This window comes from Cupressus sempervirens, chromosome 6 (genome assembly GCF_028749045.1).
Source record: "Cupressus sempervirens isolate cs-2001-9-10 chromosome 6, ASM2874904v1, whole genome shotgun sequence".
In the NCBI taxonomy this organism is placed as follows: domain Eukaryota; kingdom Viridiplantae; phylum Streptophyta; class Pinopsida; order Cupressales; family Cupressaceae; genus Cupressus; species Cupressus sempervirens.
This window is the reverse complement of record NC_143123.1, coordinates 656,152,414-656,179,241: the sequence shown is the minus strand read 5'-3', so window position 1 is coordinate 656,179,241 and position 26,828 is coordinate 656,152,414.

Here is a 26,828-nt window from a genome sequence, read left to right as displayed (position 1 = left end):
ATCTCAACCTTCATGCCTTCCAAAAATTGTTTAAATCAAACAATGTTAGAAAAATTTACTACTACTGCAACATATTTTTCTTCTATTGTAGATTGGGATGTGCAATTTTGCTTCTTGCTTGTCTAAGATACCAATCTTTTACCAAGAAAGAATGCTCCACCACTTGTACTCTTTCTGTCATCAAAGTTTCTTTCCCAATCAACATTAGTGAATACCTTTAGGTCTAAGTTTCCTCCAAGTTTGTACCATAAACCATAGTCTTCAGTACCTTTTAGATATCTCAAAATTCTTTTGATTGCCATCATATGATTTTCTCTAGGTTTAGCTAAGAATCTTGCCATTATTCCAACTGCTAAAGCAATATCAAGCCTTGTATGAACTACATGATGTAATTTTCCAATCATTGATCTGCATAAGGTCTAATCTACCTCTTTTGAATCATCATCTTTGGTAAAATTTAGTCCAGTACACATGGGAGTTCCAATTGGTTTAGAATTTTCCATTCCAAATTTCTTGACTATTTCTTTGATATATTTAGATTGAGTAATGTAGATATCATTTGTGCTTTGTTGTATCTATAGTCCAACAAAAAAATTTATCTCACCAAATATGGACATTTCAAACTCTTTGTTCATTTTTTCTGAAAATTCTTTGCATGGATCACCATTCCTTATAAATAGAGTGTCATCCACAAATATTTTTTCCACTACAATCTTGTTATTTGGTCCTTTCTTGATATAAAAACTATTTTTATCATTAGTTCTTTGAAAACCAATTTGTATAAGGTAGTTGTGCAACCTTTCATACCATGCTCTAGGACCTTGTTTCAGACCATACAATGCTTTGTGTAATTTGCAGACCATGTCCCTTTTGTTTGGATCAACAAAACCTTCTAGTTGTTAAATTTAGACTTCTTCATCAAGAATACCATTGAGAAATATAGATTTAACATCCATCTAATATACTTTGAATCCTCTATGAGCATCATATGCAAGTAGAGTCCTAACACCTTCTAATCTTGCAACAAGAGCAAAAGTCTCACCATAATCAATTCTTGTATGGCGTCACCCTAACCCATCTTAGCATAGTTGATACATTATTATTTTGATACTCATGACTCAATATGTCAAAAAAATATTGGATACACTAAACATTATTATGTTATTTATGTTGTGTGATGTTTTACTTTCAAATGATTAATCATTTTTTTTAATGTTTTATGAACATGTATACTAATGAAGTAGTGTAGAAAGTGAATGCAGAATTAACACTTTGATTATACAATTTTAATGGTTAAGAATAGGAGTAGAAATGAGATAAACAACTAGTTATTTGAAAGATGGATGTTTTAATTTATGTGATTTTCTTGATAAGTTAGTTGTGTGTGTGTGTGTGTGATTTTCTTGAGCTAATGATGTGTGCAATGAGTGTACAGGATATTTTAGCCAAGAAATTTGACGAAGAATCAAAATTGAACTCTATGTACCATTTGTGGAAACCAAGATTGAATCTAATAAAAGATGTAGACCCCATTGTTCATATTTTATTTGTATCATGGATTGAATGAATGTATCATTTTGTAATCAATAAATGTTAATATTTTGTAACAATAATTTTATAGTGTCGCTTGACACTCGTGACTCGTAAATGCATTCTAGCTTGATAGTTAGGGTTAACCAAGTAACCTAAAGATCTAAGTTGGACTAGGTTAGTTACTTTTTTGCTAATCAATTAGTAATCAAGATTAATTACCCTAATCAAGATTAGTGATTAATTTGCATTTTTGAGGGTTGTTAGGAAGTCCAAATTTTTAAGCCTTTTGATAGGTCCCTAAATAGTCCTAGAGGCCAAGAATCATTAAAACTAAGTACCTAAGGGGTATGGGCATGGGTTGGGGGCAGTTTTCATCCCTCTAGCTCCTTTTGTTGACTTTTATGGTCACCCAAATATCCCATTTTTTTTTTATTGCGAAAATTGAATATTTCACCCATGAATTGGATAAGTTGAACTCCACCATGAGGTTACCTTATGAAAAGTTGAGTTAGAAGACTCTAGAACTTTTAGGCAAGTGGAGGAGTTATTGCATTTTGGAGTTGATTGAGCTAATATCCTATTTAGAGGCAAATTTGAGAGAGGAAGAATGCTCACCCAACCTCTAGTTTTAGAGAGCAATTCAAGATTGAAGGAGAAGGAAAAAAGAAGGGAAGCTCATCCCAAATTGTTCAGTTTCCATAACCTTATTGTGAAGGTAGGAGACCCTCAAGCTCTTTTTGTTCATGTTGTGTTTCATGCTTAAGTAGATTTCTTGCATATGTATATTCATGTGTTAGAAGAATATGTTTGGGAGGGATTAAAATTAATTTTTCTTAAATGTTTTTCCTTAGTATTTTGCTTTGATTTTTGAAGGGATTGTATGGGTTGTATTAGCATTACTCACCCTCGGATAGGGTAGAAGTGGCCATGTATGGGAGGAGGTCTTTAATTGGACTCTGATATCGTAGAGTCTCTTCTGAGGATGAGGAGAGGGAGAGAGAGTAGGGTGTTATGGGCCCCTACTCATCAACACAAACTATGTTTTGAGTTTTAAAATTTAAGAAATAGAAGAATGGAAGTTCTTGAGTTTATAGCCCTAAAAGGGCTCCTATTATGGTGTTGTGACTAACGTCTCCGGCTGGAAAAATCTACCTTCTCCCTAGTCTAGTTCAATGATACACTTGTTGTGCAAACCTGGATGGGAGTGAATGTTTGAAATTGTCTTCATGTTAATATTGGTTGTCTCCTGGTCCGTTTTTGTTCTCTCCATAATCACCTTGATGTGTTGCAGACTTCATAATGTTTTCCTTGTTGTGGAGCCAAGAAGGGAATTTAGAATTGTTATTGAAATTCAAATATGTTGGGAGATTTCTCCTTGGGATAGTAATCCTATGTAAAAATGTTATTTTAAAGTTATTGTGGAAATAGCTATGATGTTGGGTTTTCTTCCTGGTTCTTTCCTAGTGGAGCCTTTGAATCAAGTGGTTCAATAAATAAATAAATAAATAAATAATCGAGTAGTATTCTTGCATATGAGATCTCTTGTATTTTAGTTTTGCATATGTTTGCTTGAACTTTGTCGTAATCATATTTTATCTTACTATGGCATTTGTATACTTCAAAATTGCATGCACTTGATTAAAGTTAATTGGATAAAATGATGAAATATAATTATGTAATTTTAAGTTTGAAATATGTTAAAGAAAATTTGATGTTATTATTTGGACTTCATTGTATTTTTGTAATTATTAGGAAGTAAAGTAATCCTACATTATTGTTTAAAAAAAAATTTAACTTGATGATTTTTATCAAACATTAGAAAGAAAAAATAATATAATCCCCCTTTGTCTTGAAAAGATAAATTTCACTCAAAAATTCATACTTACGAATAAAATGGACTTGAATATATATATATATATATATATAATCTCCCTTGTTCTTTTAAAAATCTATACTTAGAAAAATTATAGACTTGAGAAAAAAAAATCCCCTAGAGCAAATATGCTCTCTGGATTTTGTATGAGAGAAAATAAATCCCCCTTTTTGGAACAGAGCATAATATAAAAGATTCTCTAAATATTCTTTTTTTGGGACTTATGCTAATATTATATATTTAAATATAAAGAAAAGAAAAAAATTTTAAAAAAAATTTATTAATGCATGTATAAAAATCCTAGCTATTCTAAGCCTATCCTAAGTCTCTACCTAACAAACTTTATACATTTACTACCCCCACTTTCTCCTAAGTCTACACCTACCCACCTTCCCACTTAACTACCATGTTTTCTTATGCAACGGAAATCCTACACATCTCTATCCCAATAAAGTACCTGAGGCCAAGATGGAATAAGGAGGGAGTTCAGAGTAAAAGTTTTCAAAAAAGAAAATGATTAAATGTTTAGACTTTGACAAGACAATACTATCTCCTCTTAATGTTTCCTTGGTAGGCATCCAAGGTAGGAGAAGAGTCAACGCATGGGCCTACTTGGGCAGTGTGCCACCACCCCTTGGATGTGCTTGGGGTAAGGATAGAGTATGGTTAGGATGGGCAGTTAGGTAGTAAAGGGTTAGGTTAGTAATGTTAGGCGGTTAATAAAGTTGTAGTTAGTATTTGATAATTTTAGATTTTAGTATTAAACAAAGTCTATTAGTATTATTTTAAAATATTAATGTTGGGTTAGTAAGTATTTTGAATAAAGTTTTAAAATTTTGTTAGCTTAATTTTTTAAAGTAATTTAATTATTATGTTTTTAATTATTAGTATTGTTAAATTAGATTTTAGTATTTTTAAATTAAATAATATTAAATGTTAGAAAGGTTAGTTGTATTTAAGTCAAGGTTAGATAGTTAATATTTTTTTAAAATAGATTTTAGGTATTTGTTAAGTTAAAGTTAATTAAAGTAAAAGTAATTAGCATGTTTTTTTTTAAATCTTGGTATATTTTAATATTAGAATTTATTTCAGTTTTAGTTAATGTAGTTAGTATTCATTTTTATATAATATAATTTTAGTAAATCTTTTTAAACTAAATAATGTTAAATGTTAGTGGTTACAATGCGTAAGTTTTTTTTTAATTAGTTGAGTTTGGTAGTGGTAATTGTTAGTAGTTCTATTATGTTGTTTTAAATACTTTTTTTAAAAGTTTTAAATTAAAAGTTTAAATTACTTTATTTAATTTCTTTTAGATCATGTTAAAAATTTATAGTTAGGATTTATGGTTAAAAGTGAAAGTGGTAAGTTTCAAGTTAGTTGTAAATATATTCAACGTTAAGATGGGTAAGTTTTAATTTTTATTTTTTTGTGTTGTATTAAATTAGTTAGTAGTTATTTTAATTAAAAGATGTTAGTAGACTAGTAAGGTTTATTTTACTAGCATAGTTAGTTATTTTTTTTAAATTTAATATTTTGATTAGTAAGAATTGGAATTAAATAATTACTAATGTAATTTAATTATGTTGATAATTAGTATTTTTCTTAACTAATATTATAATGATTAAGCTAATTATATTTTAAAATTAACTCTACTTATAATTCATATTTACTAGTAGGTTTAGTGTAATTGTTGTTTTACGTATAGAATTTTTAAAAGTACATAAAAATAATATAAAATTTTAGATTAATTCAATTTAATTAAAACATATATTATTTTTATCATGTAAGATTATTAATTTTGTATTAGTAATGTTTTTCGTTAAAAAAAAAAATGTGTGTTTTTGCCCCGTATTTTGGGCATGACAATTTCTTCTTCTTGAGAGTAGCCTTTACACACCAATCTTGCTTTGTTTTTTGATACTTGTCCATTTTCATTCAACTTATTTCTAAATACCCATTTCGTTCCAATCATATTTTTATCTTTAGGCCTAGGAACAAGGGTCCAAGTTTTGTTCTTCTCTATTTGTTCTATTTCTTCATTCATAGCCTCAATCTAGCTTTCATTTTCAAATGCATCTTTAACACTTCTAGTTTCAAAACCAACAAGTAAACATGTACCTTTTAGCTTAATTCATGTCATAGTACCTTCTGATTTATCTCCAATAATCTGATTAGGTGTATGATGCCTTCTAACATACTTGGCCAATATAGGTTCTTTGCCTTTTGAATGAATTGCACTACCTTCATTTTGAATTTCAACTTTTAGCTCAGGTTGCTTAGATTTGGTAGGCATTGGCTCAGTAGCTTTAGAATGTGACTCGGGTCCTTGTGACTCAGTTTGAACTTCAAGTAACTTAGTAACTAAGGAAGACTCGGCAGGTGAAGTCTCTTTATTGATAGATGTGTTTAGTAATGTATCAGGTTCAAAGTAAAAAATATTTTGTAATCTTTTGGTTCCTTTTTTCTTTCTTCTTTAGTTCTTTCTACAAACTCATCAATTCTCACATGTGCACTTTCTATGATTTTATGAGTAGACAAATTCAAACATCTATATGCCTTATGCAAGAATATCCTAAGAATATACCTTCATCACCTTTCACATCAAACTTTCCTTTTCTAGACTCTTTCAAGGTATAACATTTACTTCCAAATACTTCCAGGTAACTTACATTGGGTTTGTAGCCATACCATAATTCATAGGGAATTTTATATGAGTCCTTCTTCAACTATACTTGGGTTCAAAGTATGAACTGCAGTGCTCATGGCTTCCTTCCAGTATTTGATAACAACATTCTTTTCAATCATTAGAGTCCTTGCACAATTCATGATGGATTTGTTTCTTCTTTCAGCTATTCTGTTCTACTCGAGAGTACTAGGGGATGATACCTATCTTTTAATTCCTCTTTCAATGCAAAAGTTATTGAATTCATTGGAGATGAATTCACCACCTCTGTCTAATATTAAGCATTTCAATCTTTTCCCTATTTCTTTGTCTATTTTTGCTAGATAACATTTGAATTTCTCAAATGCTTCTGACTTTTCTCTAAGATACATGACAATCATCATTCTAGAATAGTCATCAACAAAAAGAATAAAGAATTTTTCTCCATTATAGCTTTCTATTCCAATGTGTGCACATAGGTTAGTATGCACAATTTCCAAGACATCTTCAGACTAATAGTTTTTGCTCTTGAAACTAGTTTTTCCTATTTTTCCAATCTGACAATTCTTGCATAAACCAACATTTGGTTTCTTCAAACTAGGAATACCTCTTACTTTTCTGAATTTGTTTATCTTGACCATATTATCAAAGTTGACATGACATAATCTTCTATGCCATAACCAACTTTCTTCCATTTGAGCAATAAAACATGAACAATCACCAAGATCAAGATAAAATAGGCTACCTCTTATTTGTTTGCCTGATCCAATCAGATTACCTTTGTCATCCAGTAGTCTTGCCTTGTCATGTATGAATTTTATCTTGAATCCAATATTGATTAGTTGTGCCACACAGTAGATTATGTTTTAGTCCTTCAACCCAATAGGCATTGTCACATACAAGTTCTTTGGTTAATGAGATTTGGCCTTTCCCTTTTATGCAACAAGGTTCATTATTTCCAAACCTTACACTACCTTCATCATAGTCTTCAAAGTGTTCAAACTTTTTTTTGTCTCCAGTCATATGATGTGAACATCCACTATCTATGATCCATGTGTCATTTTTACTGATGTGAGAGATAAGTGCTATCTTATCATCTTCTTCATCAAATTCATCTTTCATAGCAATATATAGTATTTCATCTTCACTATTATCAGAATCTTTAGCCATAAAACAAGTCTTCTTACCTTTTTCCTTGAATGATTTGTGATTTTTAAAATCCTTCTTGCCATTGTACTTGTGACTTTTCTTGTCATCCTTGCTTTCTTTTCTTGGGTACTTGGCAACAATATGACCAATTTCTTCACATGAAAAATAGATTAGGGGAATTTTACCTTTGTATTTTTCTCTGTTTCTAGAATATTTTTTTGCAAGTAAAGCTTCAACAACTTCGAGATTGCTATTAGAACCTTCCTCTAATTCTTCTTCACTTTTTGACTAAATGTCCTTTATTTTCTTGTCCTTCTCTTTCAGTGAAAGTTTGGCCTCAAATGCAAATTCAATATTCTTGGAAGTTGGAACATAATTGTCATAGTTGTCTAGCTCAAAAGCTATCAGTATTCCTACTAAGGTATCCAAACTTATCTTGTGATTTGGCTCACACCTCTTTTCTTGAATAGAAGATACTCTAATTGCATAGATAGGAAGCAATGTTCTAAGAACTTTACTTGCAATCGTTTCTTTCTTGATTTCTCCTCCAGAAGCTCTGATTGCTTTGATACTAGCTTTCATTCTTTCCACATATTTGGAAACATTTTCATCTTCTCCCATTCTCATTTGATCAAATTATCCTCTAAGGCTTTCTACTTTGGCTCTCCTCACATTGTCGTCACCACCATAGATGTCCTTTAGCTTGTTCCACATATCAAAAATAGTTTTGTAGTCCTTGATCTCATCAAATTCATCATAGCTAAGAGAAGATGCAATATCAGTCATCATGGTGTTATGGTTCTTTTTCTTAGCAATATCTCTAACAGATAATGTACAAGTAGGGGTTGTGTATTTTTCATCAAGCTATTTCAAGCCTAAATCACTAATGGAGGCTAGATGAAGTCTCATGAGTCCCTACCATGCTGAAAAGTTGTCTTTGTTTAGCTTTGGAATCTCTCTCTTGTTAGACATCCCGATCTTTAGCTTAGGTCCTTGAAACCTTCCCTACAAGCACCAAAAGCTCTAATACAAATTGTTGTTGTTATTCGATAAACACACAGAAAATGTTGTAACTCTCTAAATGCAGAGTGATTTACTTTTAACTAATCTTAAATATTCACAGTGATTAATTTGCAAGCATAAGAAACATGAACACATGAGACACCAAGATCTAATGTGGAAACCCAATATGGGAAAAACCACCAATGTAACTAGTTACTATTTTTCACTCTTTTGAAGTGAGCCTTGTTAGGAGCCAACCCGGTTAAAGGTTACAAAACACACTATTCAGTGTGACCTTGTTAGAGGATTTAATCACCTTGTAAGGAGTGGCCTTGCAAGAGGTCTTAAAACAATTCAATGGAACTATCACCTTGTTAGAGGATTTACAACTGACTGTTAAACCAACTCTATTAAAAGATTTTAGATCATTGCTACAATGGTTAAAAGGTAACAATGAAATGACCTAATTGTGATGCAATTGAATTTTTTATTACAGATCTCTATTTTGCTTCATACTTGATCCTTCTTGATCGAATAACACTTTTCTACTCCACAAGGATACCTACTTATCCTTCAAGTTCACTCTCACTCTTTCCTTTTCAATTCAATAAATACACTTGCACACACTAAAAATCTCAACTTGACCTTTCATTTATACCATCCAGATTGTCAAGTCGGCTCAAATAATAACCAGTAATCATCACCATAGTTAGCTAGAAATAATACTTAATATAATTAAGCTTCTTATGCCAAAACAACAAAATCCTTCATTGGCTGACACTACTCAGTAAACACTGGTTTTGAGATGATTTCCTATGTTAACTAATAGAAGCTTGGTTAACACTACGAACTTACAAAAATATCTTTTGGCAACCAAGTGAACTCGATGAACATTGACTCTATTCAACTTCTCTTTGCTAACCACGTGAACTTGGTTAATATTGTTTGCTGCCTAAATTTCTTCGATGGCAAAGTGAGCTTGGTAGACACTATCTTTGTAGAGTAATCTTCAAGAACACTTGGTAGACAAGGAAAAATATCTTGCTGACCAAGTTAGCTCAGTAAGAATTGACAGACAACTGATATGACATTTTTGTAACATCAAAGACAACACACAATTAGACAATTGTATCCAACATATTTTCAAAGTGAGTTGTACTTGATAGAACAAAACCTATTGTTACTTTCTAACCATTTTATCTGTATTTGATATCCTTTAATCAAGGTGGCATTTTTCTATAATGTTTTAAATTACTCTAACAAGGCCACTCCTAATAGAGTGATTAAATCATTTTATAAGGTTGCATTTAATAGTGTGTTTTGTAAGTTGAACAAGTTTGGCTCCTAAAAGAGCTCACTTCAAAAGAGTGAAAAATTGGTGACATGTTACTAGTAGTTTTTCCCAAATTGGGTTTCCATGTAAAATCCTAGTGCCAAACTTGTGTGGATGTTATATGTGATGATTTGTTGTTAAATTTTTAGATTCTACAAGTTTTTTATATTTAGGATAGTTGACAACTAGTTAATGTTACTGAAAGTTGACTATAGAGGTTGAGCTATTAACTATTAAGATATGAAGTTATTTAAGAATTTCTTTGTTGAATTGGTACATTTGGACCTTGGATAATTGATTCAACCCCTCCCCCTTCGTTATTCTAAACATTCTAACACCTATATCATCCTTACACATTCTCCTAGCCAAATTGCCAACATCATCTAAGATGTATTATACATGTGACCCTGTGTATTAATTTAGTGGCAAAAACAAAAGGATTTTTTTTTAATCTATTATTTGTACTAGTGATATTCCCTCTTTTCCCCTAGAAACATCAATCAGTTTAAGATTATCAACCTTGAAAGTCACCTATGTAGCAAGAGTTTAAGTTTTGTGATTGAACCCTGACCCTTCTACCTTCTCTAGATTTTCAAATTCTAATAAAAAAGTAGCATCTTCTTTCTTTCTAAATTGGTCTAGGAGGAACAACTCTTTTAGAATCAAGCTTGAAATAATCAATATATGACTGATTTTTACAATGTCCATGGCATATTTGTTAGTGCAAGATATATCATCTAGATACAAATCAATAATTATTTTTTGTAAAATGGCATTATGTTTTGACTCATTAACACGCTCCAACCTCTTCTGCTTCCTTTCATCAAATTCTTTTATTTTGTATGTGATCTAGAAATCCTTGAATTATGGAGAATTTATGAAATCGTCTTGTTCACTAAAACTCAAGGGGGCAACCTCTATTTCATCATCAATATCAACTAGTTTATCTCCTTCCATGGTTTGAGCATAATAACCATGTATATTCTCCTAATACACTAGTGGCAAGGACACTTCTATGTCTTCTACACTTTGTTTTAGACTACTCAATATGTGAGCCACTTACTTAGAGCTACCCTCATCATCAAAATCCCCATAGGAGTCCAATGAGACATCAATTCCTCCATGAGTTTCTTCCTAGGGTGTTGGAGAAGAAGAATAAGAATTAGATTCATTCGATGTCAATTTCTCGACTTCTTGATTGGTGGTGGTTGAGGTTGTTCAATCTCTTTTATTTTATCTTATTTCACATGATCTTTGTACAATTTATCAAAGTTTACAATGTACTTGTTACTCCTAATCACCTTGAACTCTTCTTCATTGTGAAAATGGGGCAATCCTCTGCATAATATTTCATTCTTTATTTTCATTTAAACTCCCATTTCTTTATTTTCTAGACAATTACTAAAACTTTCTCAATATTCTTCATGATGTCCTCATATATGTTGAACTAGTGTGCATATATTGCAACACAAGATTTAATATGTCCTTCAGGATCATACATCCTAGCCATATCACTCTAGAATGTGAAATTGTTTATCATGTATTCCTCAACTTCTTTTAGCATGGAATATCCAAACATAAAACCATCAATCTAAATATAATGTGGCATCATTGTTCCCTTAATTCTAGACTTTATGACTTCATTTTCAACCCATAATAATTCGAAGATGAACTCTAGTAAACTAGACTCTTTCTAATAAAAAAATTGAAACTCTTTGGGGTGGCTATCTACAACCATATAACCTGATCAATGTGTAATTTTCCTTGCAAACCTAATTACCAAAATTATGTTCATATTTCTAATATGGAAAGAACTACTTGGGCCTCATAATTATCTTAATTTGACTAGGGATCCTTGTTACTTCTCCTCCCAACAATCTCTAAAAACCCCTATAATCACAATATGCAAAATGCATATTGTTGGAAATGTAAGAGAAGTAACTGAGAGGGGAGGGGTGAAATAGTTGCCACAAAAACAAATCCTAGTCCCTTAAGATGTTAGTACAAAACCAAATTCTACTAAAACTAAAATATTGTTGTAACTTAGATAGCACTAAAATACTCAGTTAACATAGTAACTTAGTTTACACTAAGAATTATTGTCACTTGGTAAACACTTGGTTAATACTAAAAATTTGCATTGTTACTTTTTTAACAGTAAACATGAAAATCTTATGATATTAACTATGATTAACCTTAATTAACTTAGTTGCAGAATCATAAAGAAAATAACATGAACACAAGAGACATCAAGATCTAACATGGAAACCCAACTTGGGAAAAACTATCAATTGTAACTAGTTTCTATTTTTCCCTCTTCTGAAGTGATCCCTATAGGAGCCAACCCTATAAAAGGTTACAAAAAACACTTTTAGGTGTAACCATCTTAAAGGATTTAGTTCACCCTATTAGGAGTGGCCTTGTTGGAGGTCTTTAGACACTTCAATCTAAATATTTCACCTTCTTGGAGGATTTGGAAAATAGTTGTTAAGCTAACTTTGTTAGGAGATTTGATTCACTACTACAATTATTAGAGGGTAATGATATGAATTTATTGTTGATGAAACTATATTTGTTGATTTTAGATCCCTATTTTGGCTTGAATAATTGATCCTTCTAGATCAAAATGTTCTTTTTAGCTTAGTCAACTCAGATACTCTAATATTCTTCTAATTAGATTCCTTAATTTATCAAGTTTCAATACCATACTTTTTCTCCAATTCAATCCTCAACTTGACCTTATACTTATATGTTTTACCTTGTCAAGTCAGCTTGAATACAATTTCAAACAAATGAAATTCATCCCATGAGTCAACTACAACTAATCAACAAAATTGCTAGATCAAATAAACTGATATAGGAAAATCCTTCATTAGTTGACCCAACTCAGTCAACACTAACTCAAAAATAAATTTCCTTTAGACTTCCTTTGGTAACCAAGTAAGCTCAATTAACACTCATTCCATGCTAAACTTTCTTGTGTAACTGAGTGAGCTCAAAAGACACTATCTTCCTACAAAGTCCCTTTGGTAATCGAGTGATCTCGGTTAGCACTAGCTCTGAACTTGGTTAATACTAAAATGATCATCATACACTGGAACTTTATTTAACTCTCAACTTCAACTAAGCTCAACATACAATTATTTCTCAGTATATACTTGACATTTGTATAACATCAAAGACAATATACAATTGAATTATTGTATCCAACAATATCATGCTCTATAGCATAATTGAACATGCACTTTCCTTCCCATTTCAATATATGTGATTAATTTCATGGATTCTATGATATGTCCCAAATTTTGAAAAAAAATTAAGTGGTGAAGAATTGAATAGTTCTTCAATGTTTTTGAAGTTTTGCAATGTGCCAATTGTATGTGAAGTGACCTCTCAATCTCACTAGAAAAATCAAACACCAAATAAGTATGAGGGTTTTGAATCCTCATGCACATGTACATATAGTCCATTGAAATATTAGGTTTTGGATTTTCTCCAAATATATGAGTCCATTCATGTTAAGTATTTTTAAAGAAACCCATAAAGCTAGTGACCAGATGATGACCAATATGTTTTGATCAAGTAAAAATAGGTTTTTGATAGGACCAAAACCTTTTACAAAGAGAGAACCATGTAATCATTAAAGGTATAAATGAGACTATGCATCAAAATCCAAAATAGTAGCAACCATAACCAAGGACCCCTCAACAAAAGGCCAAACAACAAGACAACAAAAAAACCAATGAAAGACAACAAAAGAATAGCTAGAAATTCTTCAACATGTCCACATCCTGATCAGCTAGAATGTTCATTTTAACTGTAGAATCCCTTAGCTCATCAAGCTCTTTATCTTCCATAGCCTCGAGTTTATTTGAACTTTCTCTAGTATGTTTACTAGGTCCCTTATCATCCCTCAACTCCTTATTATCATGGTCCTTTCTCCCCTATTCTAGCTTCTCCAAGAGAATTGTAATATTTTCAGCAGTGGCCTTTAAAATCAACAAACTCTAATCAACAATTTTTTCATAGAATTCGCAATATCCTTGACTTTTCTATCTAGCTTATCAACCCTTTTATGTAAATCTTTCACCATTTTGTCCATATTTCTGACTGTCTCCTCTAGGGGTGGAACTCTTTTGATCATATTTGTAGCATCTTCAATAGTACCAATAAGATTAGTAAGTCTATCCAAGCATTGGCCCAAAGTTCTCTCCCCTATTGGTTAGACTGAGATACTCAAACTCCCTCTAGATATCTTTAATTTGATCCTTAATCAAATCAATATCCCTCCTCATCAAACCTGGGTTTTCAAACACAACAATCACATTCCCATGATCTTTAGTATAAAATCTCTTATCTCATATTTTCCTCCCCCAAGTTCAAATTAATAGTCTTAGTGTTATCTTCTAGGTTCAAATTGGCATTCCCTTTAGGCATCTTCTTCTTACCCTTAATGTCCATAATCCCCATATAGGAAAGAGGTTCCTCATCTAAGGAAATGTCCATACAACTATAAATATTGTTCTTTGTATTTTTGACTTTAGTTCTCCTGCCACTAGTTTCCATATTTTTTTCCCATTTTCCCTTCTTGCCTTTTTTTTCCACAATCTCCTCATCAGTACCCAAATCAATATCATAATCCACCTCATCATTGTTCCTTTTCTTACTCCTAGAAGATGAACTATGGTGGGCAATATTCTTCCTCTTATTCTCCACCAACTAAAACTCATCCTCATCTATCTCATCCTCATAGACATCTTCAAACTCACTCCCTTTCATATCATAAGCTTCAAAAGTCTTCCTTCTCATATGAAGATTTTCCACTTTCTTCATTTTTAACAAATTTGTGATTAAAACCATAAGCTCTTCATGATAGGCATGGTCCCCATCTAGATCATTTTGTAAGCTCAAAATACTACTATCCAAGGATTGCATGAGGTACAAAAGGAAATTAATCCTAACCCCATGCCTAAAATTGTTCACCAACATGAAATGATGACTATAAATTTTGGAGTAGTGCCGATCTAGGGTAATGTACTCAATCAAAAAAAACAAAACAAATCTCCAAGGTCTAGAAATACTTTTAGGGCTAAACTAAGAGTTACAAATTTTAACCAACCTTTTTCTTTGCTAGTTTGACTCTACAAAAGAATCAACAACTTTGTCTAAAACCTTTTTGTCTCTGAAGAAATTTATCCCCTACATTTCCAAACTCATATCTTTAGAAATAACATCCTAAGTGACCTCCATGCCTTGATTCCCCTCTAGAATGCTTCCATTCTTCTAGGTTTTGAGAAATTGTCTAGTGATGGAGGGATTACTACCCTTCCTTTCAAGATAGTCCATAACCTTGCCTCTTTCTAGAATGCTTCAAATTTCTAGTTTCTATTTCCACTCCAAGTAATTATTAGGCTTACATCTCTTCTTCTTTCCACCCATATATCTATTCCTACTAAAATTACCTATCTTCTTAGAAAAAGAAAGTAAATTCATAGTCTTGGCCTCAAAGAAACAACTATCTCATCAGTTCTCCAAAACCACCCATAAACTGTCTAAAAAAAATTTAGTGATCACATCATTATTGTACCCCAACTAGAAGTGCCTTTTCCAAATCACCTCATAATTATACCTCATTACAAAATTAACCATTTTTTCAAACTTGTTTTTTTTTGCATCAGTTTGTTATTTTTCCCCCTCACCATAAAATGTGAAATTTATCTAGATACCCATCATATTTTATTAGCATCTCATAATCTACTTTAAATTATTCTTTATCAATTTTAGTGAGGGTCTATGTACTTAGGCCAAAGTAATCTTCAATATAGGATTTAATTATAACTAATCAGGGCACCCCATCCTCTTTTCTCATTATTTAGGTTTTAGGCTTATAATGGTTTGCTAATATGTCCATGAGATCAACATCAACAAATACATTTAGAACCAATACCTTTTCTAGGTCAAGCTTTCATTGGTTGTTCCTAGGTTCCTTTCCATATCTATTAGAATAAAAGTACCAGAAAAGAGAACTACCAAATATAGGAACAATAGAATCTTGATATCCTCTTAACTCATAAGTAAAAACACTATTTTTACAATTATTCATGAATCAAGAAATATATCCATAAGCATTCTCTGAGATATTTTTTCTATTTTTTCCTCTCTCTCCTTTTTAATATCTTTCTTTAATTAAAGAAAAGAAGTTATAACTAGGGTGAAGAGAAATAACTTATTGATTTAAGAATTTGTAGAGGCTCCTTTAAGCTATGTTGTTTTCCTGTTGGAAATATAAGAGGAGTGACTAAGAGGGGAGGGTTGAATTAGTTATCACTAAAATAATTCCTAGATCCCTTAAATATCAAAACAAATCAAGACTCTAATTAAACTATATTCTATTGTAACTCAGTAAACACACATGCACTTGGTTTACTCTAGCAAATACTATCACTCAGAAATAACTGAATATACTAAAATAACTCACTAACTGCTTAACATGAAAATTTTAAGACATTATTTGTGATTATCCTTATTTAAGTTAGTTGAAAACACATAAAATAAATAGCATGAACACAAGTGACATCAAGATTTAATGTGGAAACCCAATTTGGGAATTAAAAAATACCAATTACAACTAGTTACTGATTTTCACTCTTTTGAAGTGAGTCCTGTTAGGAGCCAACCCTATTAAAGATTACAAAATAAACTATTAGGTGTGACCCTATTAGAGGATTTATTCACCCTATTAGGAGTGGCCTTGTTAGAGGTCTTTAGACACTTTAATTAGAAATGCCACCTTGTTAGAGGATTTACAAAGAGTTGTTAAGCCAACTCTTTTAAGAGATTTAGATCACTACTACAATGGTTAGAAAATAACAATGAGATGACCTGATTTTTGATGCAACTAAATTGTTGATTACAAATCTCAACTCTAGCTTCAATACTTGATCCTTCTTGATCGAATGTATCTTTTCAGCTCAACAAGGATATTCTTCTTATCCTTCTAATTCATTTCCTCTAAGCATCATCAAATCTTCTATTATATTCCACACATTGAATCCTCAACTTGACCTTTGTATTTATATCTTACACATTGTCAAGTCATCTTGAATAAAACTTATAATACTTAATATTCATCTCCTCAGTCAACTAGAACCAACAACTAAATCACTTGAACTCAATATGCCAAAATAAGAAAATCCTTTGTTAGCTAACCTTGCCTAACTGAAAATGATTTTCCTTTGTTAACCAAGTGAACTCAGTTAACACTATTTTTTCAAAAAGTTTCTTTGGTAACCAAGTGATCTCAATTAACACTGACTCCATCCAACTTTTTCTTCATTAACTGAGTGAGCTTGTTTAACATTAAAATTTTTTAAACTTTTCTTTGACAACCAAGTGAACTCAGTAGACACCATCATCTAAACTTGGCAAACTCTAGAATGCTCAATAGATACAAGAAGCTGTCTTCAAGGCCCAAGTGAGCTCAGCATACACTGACTAGAAATGATATGACATTTTGTGTAACATCAAAGGTAGTACACAATTAACCAATTTTTCTCAACAATCTCCCTCTTTGACATTGATGGAAACATAATATTTCATAATAAAATGAAATTTTTAGAGCAAGAATAAAGTAAGGAACATATCCTTAGTTTCATTTTGATTCTCATCCTTAAGAACTCCCTCTATCAGTTTGAACTCCCTCTACCTTTAGTTTCTCCCTCTATCAACAAAACTCTATCTTCAATATCTTCTTCTAATATCAAACCAAGTTCTTCTTCTTTGAAATCTCTAGAAATATATACTCTCCCTCTTTATAAAATGTATGTGAGATATGAAAACAAACTTCTCCCTCTTTAACATCTCATGCCAAAGACAATATTCAATGAATATCAATGTACCTCATGTACTAATTTATTTGCAATGTGCCTTGACAACACTGCATAAATTGGTTGATCTTCAACATGCTCTAGTTGATACATCACTAAATTGCATTTAGTGAGCTTCAGATAGGGGAATGACCCCTAACATACCTCTTAGATACAAAAATGCATCCTTACATGATGGCTTAGTGAATATGTCTGCAATTTTTTTCTTTAGTATTCACATATTCCAATCTTACCTCTTTATCTTGTACCAATTCTCTCAAAAAATGATATTTGATAGTAATGTGCTTGGTTTTGGTATGCATCACAAGATTATTTGATATATTAATTTCAATAGTGTTATCATATAATATAACCACTATATCCTTAATTTCTATCTTCATACCTACCAAAATTTTCTTGAACCAAAAAACATTTGAACAATTAATTGTTGCTACCACATATTCAGCCTCTATTGTGGATTGAGAAATTTAATTTAGCTTCTTGCTTGTCCAAGACACTGATCTTTTACTAAGAAAGAATGCTCCACCACTTGTTCTCTTTCTATCAACAACACTTCCTACCCAATCAGCATCCGTGAATGCTTTCAAATCCAAATCACCTCCTTTTTTATATCATAATCCATAGTCTTTAGTACCTTTTAGATATCTCATAATTCTCTCTATTGCCATCATGTGATTTTCTTTGGGATTTGTTGAGAATATTTCCACCATACCAACTACTAATGCAATATCAGGCCTTGTGTGCACTAAATACTATAATTTTCCTAGCATTTATCTTTATGTGGTTTGATCTACCTCTTTGGAATCATCATTTTTGGAAAGCTTATGTCTAGTAGACATAGGTGTTCCAACAAGTTTTTAATCTTTCATTCCAAAATTCTTTAGTATCTCCTTGATATATTTGGTTTGAGCAATGTAAATACCATCTTTTTTCTATTAGATTTGCAATCCAATAAAGAATTTTATCTCTCCAAATATGGAAATCTCAAATTTTTTACTCATTTATTCTAAAAATGCCTTGCATAAGTCATCATTTCTTGTAAATAAAGTGTCATCTAAAAATATTTTTTCCAACACAATCTTCTTGTATGGTCCTTCTTTCATATACAAACTGTTGTTATCATTTGTTCTTTAAAAACCAATCTTTATCAAGTAGTTATGAATTCTTTCATACCAAGCTCTAGAACTTGCTTGAGACTATACAATGCTTTATGTAATTTACAAACCATATCTCTTTTGCTAGGATCTACAAAACCTTTAGTTTTTTCTATGTAGACTTCCTCATCAATAATTTCATTCAAGAATGCATATTTTACATCCATTTTATAAACTTTAAATCATTTTTGTGTTTCATATGCTAGTAAGGTTCCAACACCTTCTAATCTTACAATAGGAGAAAAAGTTTCACCATAATCAATACCTTCTTCTTGAGAATAACCTTTATACACTAACCTTGCTTTGTTTCTTGAAACTTTTCCATCTTCATTTAGCTTATTTCTGAATACCCACTTTGTTCCAATTACATTTTTATCCTTGGATCTAGGAACAAGAGTCCAAGTCTTATTCTTCTTTATCTATTCAATTTCTTCATTCATAGTTTCAATCCAACTTTCATTATCCAAAGCATATTTAACTGATCTAGGTTCAAATTCAACAAGCAAACATGTACCTTTCAATTTGTTTCTTGTCATTGTTTCATCTTATTTGTCTCCAATGATCTGATGAGGTGCATGACACCTTTAGACATATCTTTCTAACGCATGCAATTTATATTTGGGATTTGTTCCACTAACCTCTTCACGATCTTCTATATCAAGCTTGAGTCCTATTGTCTATGACTTGAGTTCATCAAATTTGATTTTCTCTAGCCTAGCTCAATAGCTTTTGACTATGACTTGGGTCCTTTAGACTGTGACTCGAGTTGCACTGGTTGTAACTCGATAGCTTTTGAAAATTTTGGGGACTCAAAAGGTGAGGCCTCCTAACTTCCAAATAGATTTGGAAATGTATCAGGTTCAAAGTAAACAAACCTTTTGTAATCCCCATGTTCTTTGTTTCTTTCCCATTCATTCTTTTCAAATAATTCATCAATTCTCACATGGACACTTTCTATAATTCTACGAGTAGTTAGATTCAAACACTTGTATAATTTACTTCTTAGGAATATTCCTTCATCACCTTTGACATCAAATTTATCTTTCCTATATTCCTTCAAGATATAGCATTCACTACCAAATACCTTCAAGCAACTTACATTAGGCTTGTAGCCATACCATATTTCATAAGAAGTTTAATTTGAGTCTTTCTTCATTGTGCTCTATTCAAGTTATGCACTGTAGTACTAATTGCTTCCTTCTAGTATTTGATTGCAATACTCTTTTCTATCATTAAGGTTCTTGCACAATCCATGATGGATTTGTTCCTTCTTTTAGTTATACCATTCTATTGAGGTGTACTAGGGGCTGATACTTGTCTCTTAATTCCTTTTTCAATGAAGAATTCATTGAACTCATTGGAAATGAATTCACCACCTCTGTCTAATCTTAAAAAATTTAGCTTCTTTCTAGTTTCTTTCTCTACTTTTTCCAGATACCATTTAAACTTTTGAAAAGCTTCTAATTTTTCTTTTAGATATATTATAGTCATCATTCTAGAATAATCATCAACAAAAAGAATAAAACCTTGAATTTAATGGCATTCAACTATGATACACTTAGTAGATTATTCTTTAGTCCTTAAAACCAATAAGCATTATCACATCTAAGTTCATTGGTTAGTGAGATACAACATTTTCCCTTTATGCAACAAGGATCATTATTTCCAAATCTCACACTACCACCATCATAATGTTCCATGTGTTCAAAATTTGTTTTATCACCAGTCATATGATGTGAGTAGCCACTATCAATAATCCATGTATCATTTTTGCTAACATGAGAGATAAGTGCCATTTTATCTCCTTCGTCATTAGACTCATCTTTTACAACAATATATAACATTTCATCATCTTCAAGTTACTATATGAATCTTTAGCCATGAAACAAGATTGCTTACCTTTCTCCTTGTAGTCTTTGTAGTTTTTCAAAATCCTTCTCGCCTTTGTACTTTTTTTTACTTTATTTAGTCTTTGTTTTCTCTATTTTGGCACCTTGCAACAATGTGTTCAACTTCATCACAAGAGAAATAGATGAGAGAAATTTTACCTTTATACTTTCCTTTGCCTTTGGGATACCTTCTTGCAAGTAATGCTTCAATAGATTCAATATCACTATTAGAACTACCCTCCTCTGCACTTTTAGATTTTTTTCTTCTATTCTTTTTAGCTTTCTTCTTGAGTGATACCTTGGCTTTAAATGTAGGCTCAAGATTGCTAAAACTAGGAGTATAATTATCATAGTTATCTAGTTCAAATTTTGTCAATCTTCCAACTAGAGCATCCAAAGTTATCTTGTTATTTGGATCACATCTCATCTCTTGAATAGTAGACACTCTAATTGCATAGATAGGAAGAAGGGTTTTGAATACCTTTCTTACCACTATTACATCTTTAATTTTTCCTCCAGAGGCTTTGATAGCACTAACACTGGCTTTGATTCTTTCAACATATTTTGTAATATTTTCATCCTCTCTCATTTTCATCTAATCAAACTAACCTCTCTAACTTTCTACCTTGGCTCTTTTTACATTATCACCACTCCATAAATATCCTTCATTTTGGTACACATTTCATGAGCAATAGCACGGTCTTTGACTTCATTAAATTCAGCATATTGAAGAGTTGATGCTATGTCAATCATCATGATAGTATAATTTTTCATTTTAGCAATTTCTTGTACAAACATTGTACTAGTAGGATCTTTGTATTTGGCATCTAGATTTTTTAGCCCTGAATCTCCAATAGTTTCCAAATTTAGCCTCATGAGTTCTTTCCATGCCTTGAAGTTATCTTTGTTCATCTTTGCGATGTCCCTTTTGTAAGACATCCTGATCTTTAGCTTAGATCCTTGAAACCTTTTCTGCAAGCACCAAGAAGCTCTAATACCAATTTTTGAAAATATAAGAGGAGTATCTGAGAGGGGAGGGGTGAATTGGTTACCACTAAAATAAATCCTAGATCTCTTAGATGTCAATACAAATCAAGACTCTAATTAAACTATATTCTGCTATAACTCAACAAACACACATGCACTCAGTTTACTCTAGCAAATATTGTAACTCAATAATAACTAAATATATTGAAATAACTCGGCAATTTACTAACATGAAAATATTAAGATATTATCTATGATTATCCTTATTAACTTAGTTTCAAACACATAAAATAAATAGCATGAACACAAGTGACACCAAGATTTAATGTGGAAACCTAATTTGGGAAAAACTACCAATTACAACTAGTTACTGATTTTCACTCTTCTAAAGTGATCTCCATTAGGAGCCAACCCTAATAAAGGTTACAAAAAAAATATTAGGTGTGATCCTATTAGAGGATTTAATCATATTGTTAGGAGTTACCTTATTAGAGGTCTTTAGACAGTTCAAATAGAAATGCTACCTTGTTAGAGGATTTACAAATACTTGTTGAGCCAACTCTATTAAGAGATTTAGATCATTGCTACAATGGTTAGAAAGTAATAATGACATTACTTGATTTCTGATGCAATTGAATTGTTGATTACAAATCTTAATTTTGGCTTGAATACTTGATCATTCTTAATCGAATGTATCTTTTCAGCTCAAATAGGATATTCTTCTTATCCTTCTAATTCACTTCCTCTAAGCATCATTAGATCTTCTATCATATTCCACACATTCAATCCTCAACTTGACCTTATATTTATATCTTACACATTGTCAAGTCGGCTTGAATACAACCTAGAATACTTAATATTCATCTCCTTAGTTGGCTTGAACCAACAACTAAATCACTTGAACTCAATATGCCAAAACAAGAAAATCATTCATTAGCTAACCCTTCTTGGTAGATAATAACTCAAAACAATTTTTGTGTGTTAACCAAGTGAACTCGATTAACATTTTCTATTCAAAAAGTTCCTTTGGTAACCAAGTGAGCTTTGTTAACATTGGTTTCATCCAATATTTTCTTCATTAACTGAGTGAGGTTGGTTAACACTCAACTTATTTAAACTTTTCTTTGACAACCAAGTGAACTTGGTAGATTCTATCATCTGAACTTGGCAAACTCTGGAATGCTCGACTGATACAGGAAATTGTCTTCAATGCCCAAGTGAGCTCAACATACACTGACTAGCAATGATATGACATTTTGTGTAAAATCAAAGAGAATATACAATTAATTGATTACTTTCAATATTTCCTTCCACACTCCTTGTTTGCTTCAAATACCGCTTCTCATAAAATAAATTTTGTTTCTTTTAATATCTTGACATGCTAATACTCATTTAATTCCTAACAAGAAGCTTGGACATCTCACAAAAGTAGCAAATTAATAAAGCTCTTCAAACCATTAACTCAAATATTCTCCTTTTAAATATTTGTATTTTTGAAGATTTGAGGTGATTTCTCTTATTAATTTTAGCTCACTTTATCATGCACATGAAATACTCTATTTTGTAGTTTTTCAAGTAACCTTTTTCACTGCTCAAGAAACAATGATAAATCACATCTTAGAACCCTTCATAGTTATTGTTTGCGATTTGGAAAAAAATTGCAATTTAGCAATGCCTTTCTTTCATCTCTATGAGATAGAATTTTTTTTTCTATTTCACAAGAATCTCCTTTTTGTGATATAGAAAAAAAAGCATGGTTTCTTCATTTCTAAAGCATAATTAGAAAATCTTACAATGTAACTTTGCAGAAATTTTTTAGGGTTCATTAAGTTGATTGTGTTGCTTATGTAGTAGGTGATCTTTCAAATCTTAGATTCTTTGATGTGGTTGGTTTCTAACAAGGCTCACTTCATCTCCCTTGACCAATCCATAACAATTCATACAACAGGAATCTATTGAAAAATTGCAAGGAAAATTGAGTTTTTTATTGATTCAAAACAATATTACATGTTGTCTTCCTTCCACCACCTATGAGGGCTATATGAAGATAATTCCCAATGACTCCAACCAATTTTGGGGGGTTTAGACTATTGGGGATTCAAATTACATAAGTTGACAACTTTTTTCAAAAGTTGTCAAGCAAATTTTTATGCAAAAGTGCAACTTTTGCATCTTATGCAATATTTACAATCTAATTGAACTATGACCTTAATTAAGTGCCCTAGATGCCTAAAGAATACTCAGAAACCATATCTTACTCCTATTCTATTCTAGGACCAAAATATGCCCTTTGACCAAAGTCAAAAACTCATGGTTTATAAATAACCAAATGGGGACTTGGCCTTACAAAATGAGCTTATTGAATCCAAAGATGATTTTACTATCCTAGAAAGAACTCATAAAGAGTTTGAAAATTATTATGCCTTGGAGAGAGAAAGGGTAGGTACTCTTGCACCATACTCCCTTGGTTGAAAAACTCAAGTCCCAGTTGAGGATAGTTGTTGAACTAAAGTGCCATGCTTATTTATGCATTCCTTGCTCACCCAAGTAGCATCTATGTTTGGAAGACCCTTCCATTTCACCAAGTAGTTTGTGTAGGTCTTTTTCCTTGTCTTCTTGACCAACTTGGAGTCCAAAATTTTCTCCAATTGTAGAGATTGTCTTGGTGGTAAGTCTCTAATCCATTCTACCTATGTATCATTAGTATCCTTCAACTAATCATTAGTTTTTGCATTGCCCTTGAAAGGGGTTAGATCACAAACATTAAAAATAGGAGAAATGACAATTGTAGGAGCTGAATTTGAAATTTCATAAGCATTGTCCCCCGATTTGTGCAATATGTAATAGGGTCAAATCTTCCTCATCTGTAGTTTGGTATGTCCCCTTGGAAGCCTTTCTTTATTTAGATATGCCCATACTTGATCTCTCACTTTAAATAATACATGTCTTCTTTCCTTGTCTACCTATTTTTGCTTGGCAGTGTTTTGATTTAGAGTGTCTCTTACCTGCTCATTGATCTATTTTATCCATGTTGAGAACTCTTCACCTTGTGCACTGGTCATACGCCATTACTCAAGTCTCTTAGTTCCATGACTCCTCTAAGATGGGAGCCAAAATTGATTTGAAATGAATTTTTCCCTTTGGATCTGTTGACTAAGTCATTTTCAATGAAAATTTTGTTTAAGGGAGAATGACATCACATGTCTTCTCATGTTGTTTTCTAGGGCACCTTAAAAGATTTCCCAATGATCTATTCACTACTTTAGTCTAGCCATCTTTTTGTGGATGGTAGGTAGAAGTGAAGGATAGGTTAGTGCCTATCTTGCTCCATAAGGTCCTCAAAAAATGACCTTGGAATTTAACATCTCTATCTAATATTATGGATATTGTCAATCCATGTAACTTGACAACTTCCTTAAAAAAAAAGTTAGCAATATGAGAAGCATCATTAGAGCTCTTACAAGGAACAAATTCAGCCATTTTGCTAAATCGATCAACATTGACAAAAATTCTATTAAATCCTTGTCTTTTCCTTGGGAGACCTAAGACAAAGTCCATACTCACACTATCCCATGGCTTTTTTCTAATAGGTAGGGGTTGGTAAAGTCCCTAATTTGTCCTTACTCTTTTTTCTCTTTGGCATATTGTGTAGAATTTCACAAATTTCCTAACATTAGTAGACAGTTTGGGCCAAAAGTAGCTTCTTCTTACTAATTCCAAAGTTTTGTAAATGCTAAAATGTCCTCCTAAAGTGCCACGATATTTTTCTCTAACCAAGTTTTCCCTCATGGAGCACTTACAAATGCAAAGTTGTCCTCCTCTAAATAGAAGGTCATTCTACAACAAGTACTTTGAATATGTGGGGTTATAGGCATCTAATAGTGTATAACAAACCTTGTGGATCTCTCCAAAGTCTAGATCATCCTCATACAAGTTTTTAAAAGCATTGATCCCCATACTTTTCATTTTGGCTTCTTATACCAAGGTGATTCTCATGCTTAGGGAAATTTCTACCTATTTTGTAGTTCCTTTCTTGTGTTTGATGGATAATGTGAAAGCTTGAAGTATCTCTACTCATTTCATATGTTTGCAACTCAACTTGTCTTGGCTATTGAGAAATCTTAATGCATGGTTGTTTGTATGGACAATAAACTCCTTAGGAAGCAAGTAGTGCCTCTTAGGGCTTGAACCATAGCATATAGTTATAGGTCATAGGTATTGTACTTTTTCTTGGCATTAAGTTTTTCTAAGAAGAAAGCAACTGGTCCCCCCTCCTAATTGAGAACTGCTCCTAGGGCAAGGTTGCTAGCATCAGTCTCTATTGTGAATAGTTTGTTGAAGGTAGGTAGTGCTAAGATATGATATTGTGCTACTTTACCTTTCAAATACCCAAATGATGTATCTTCTTGAGTGGTCCATTGAAACTTTATTTCTTACCTGCTTGATTGTATCCAAGAGAGGTGCACAAATGTGACTAAAGTTTTTGATAAATTTTTGGTAAAATGTAGCCAATCCATGAAAGCTTCTGACTTCTCCATATGTCTTAGGTGTTCACCAATTGAGGATAGCCTCTAGCTTTTTAGGATTCATCTTCAATGTACCCTTTGAGATGAAAAAACCCAAGAATGTCAACTCTATCTGTAGGAATGACCATTTTTCAAGGTTGATTTTGAATTTGTTATCATGCAACCTCTTGAGGACTTGTTCAACATTTTTCAAATGTTCCTCCTTATTGGTACTAAAGATCAATTTTTCATCAAGATAGATGACTACAAACTTACAAACTTGCCTATGAAATCATGCAACACTTCATTCATCAATCTCATGAAGGTGCTAGGGGAATTTCTTAGACCAAATGGCATGAAAAGTCATTCATACAACCCTTCAGTGATTTTAAATACATTTTCCCACTCATCTCCAAGCCTAATCCTTATCTAATGGTTTGATAAAATAGCATGCTCCTCCTATTTGATCAAGTAGATCTTCAACTCTAGGTATAGGGAACCTATACATGATAGTTATTTTGTTTATGACCCTAGAGTTAGTGCATAGCCTCCATTTTCCATCTTTCTTAAGGGCTATGATGCTAGGGATTGTAGAAGGGCTAAGATTATTTTGAATGTGTCCTTTGGACAATAGATCACTTATTTGTCTTGACACCTTTGCATTCTGATCAGGGGTCAGTTTATATGTAGCCTTATTAAGAAGAGAGGCACCCAATATGAAGTCAATTTGATGTACAATCTCCCTCAATGGTAGGAATTCATCTGGCGTATCCCCTACAAGGATTTCCTTATACTTTTGCATTAGCTTATTGACCTATTTTGGTACTTCTTGATGGACTACTTTTGTCTTTGCCT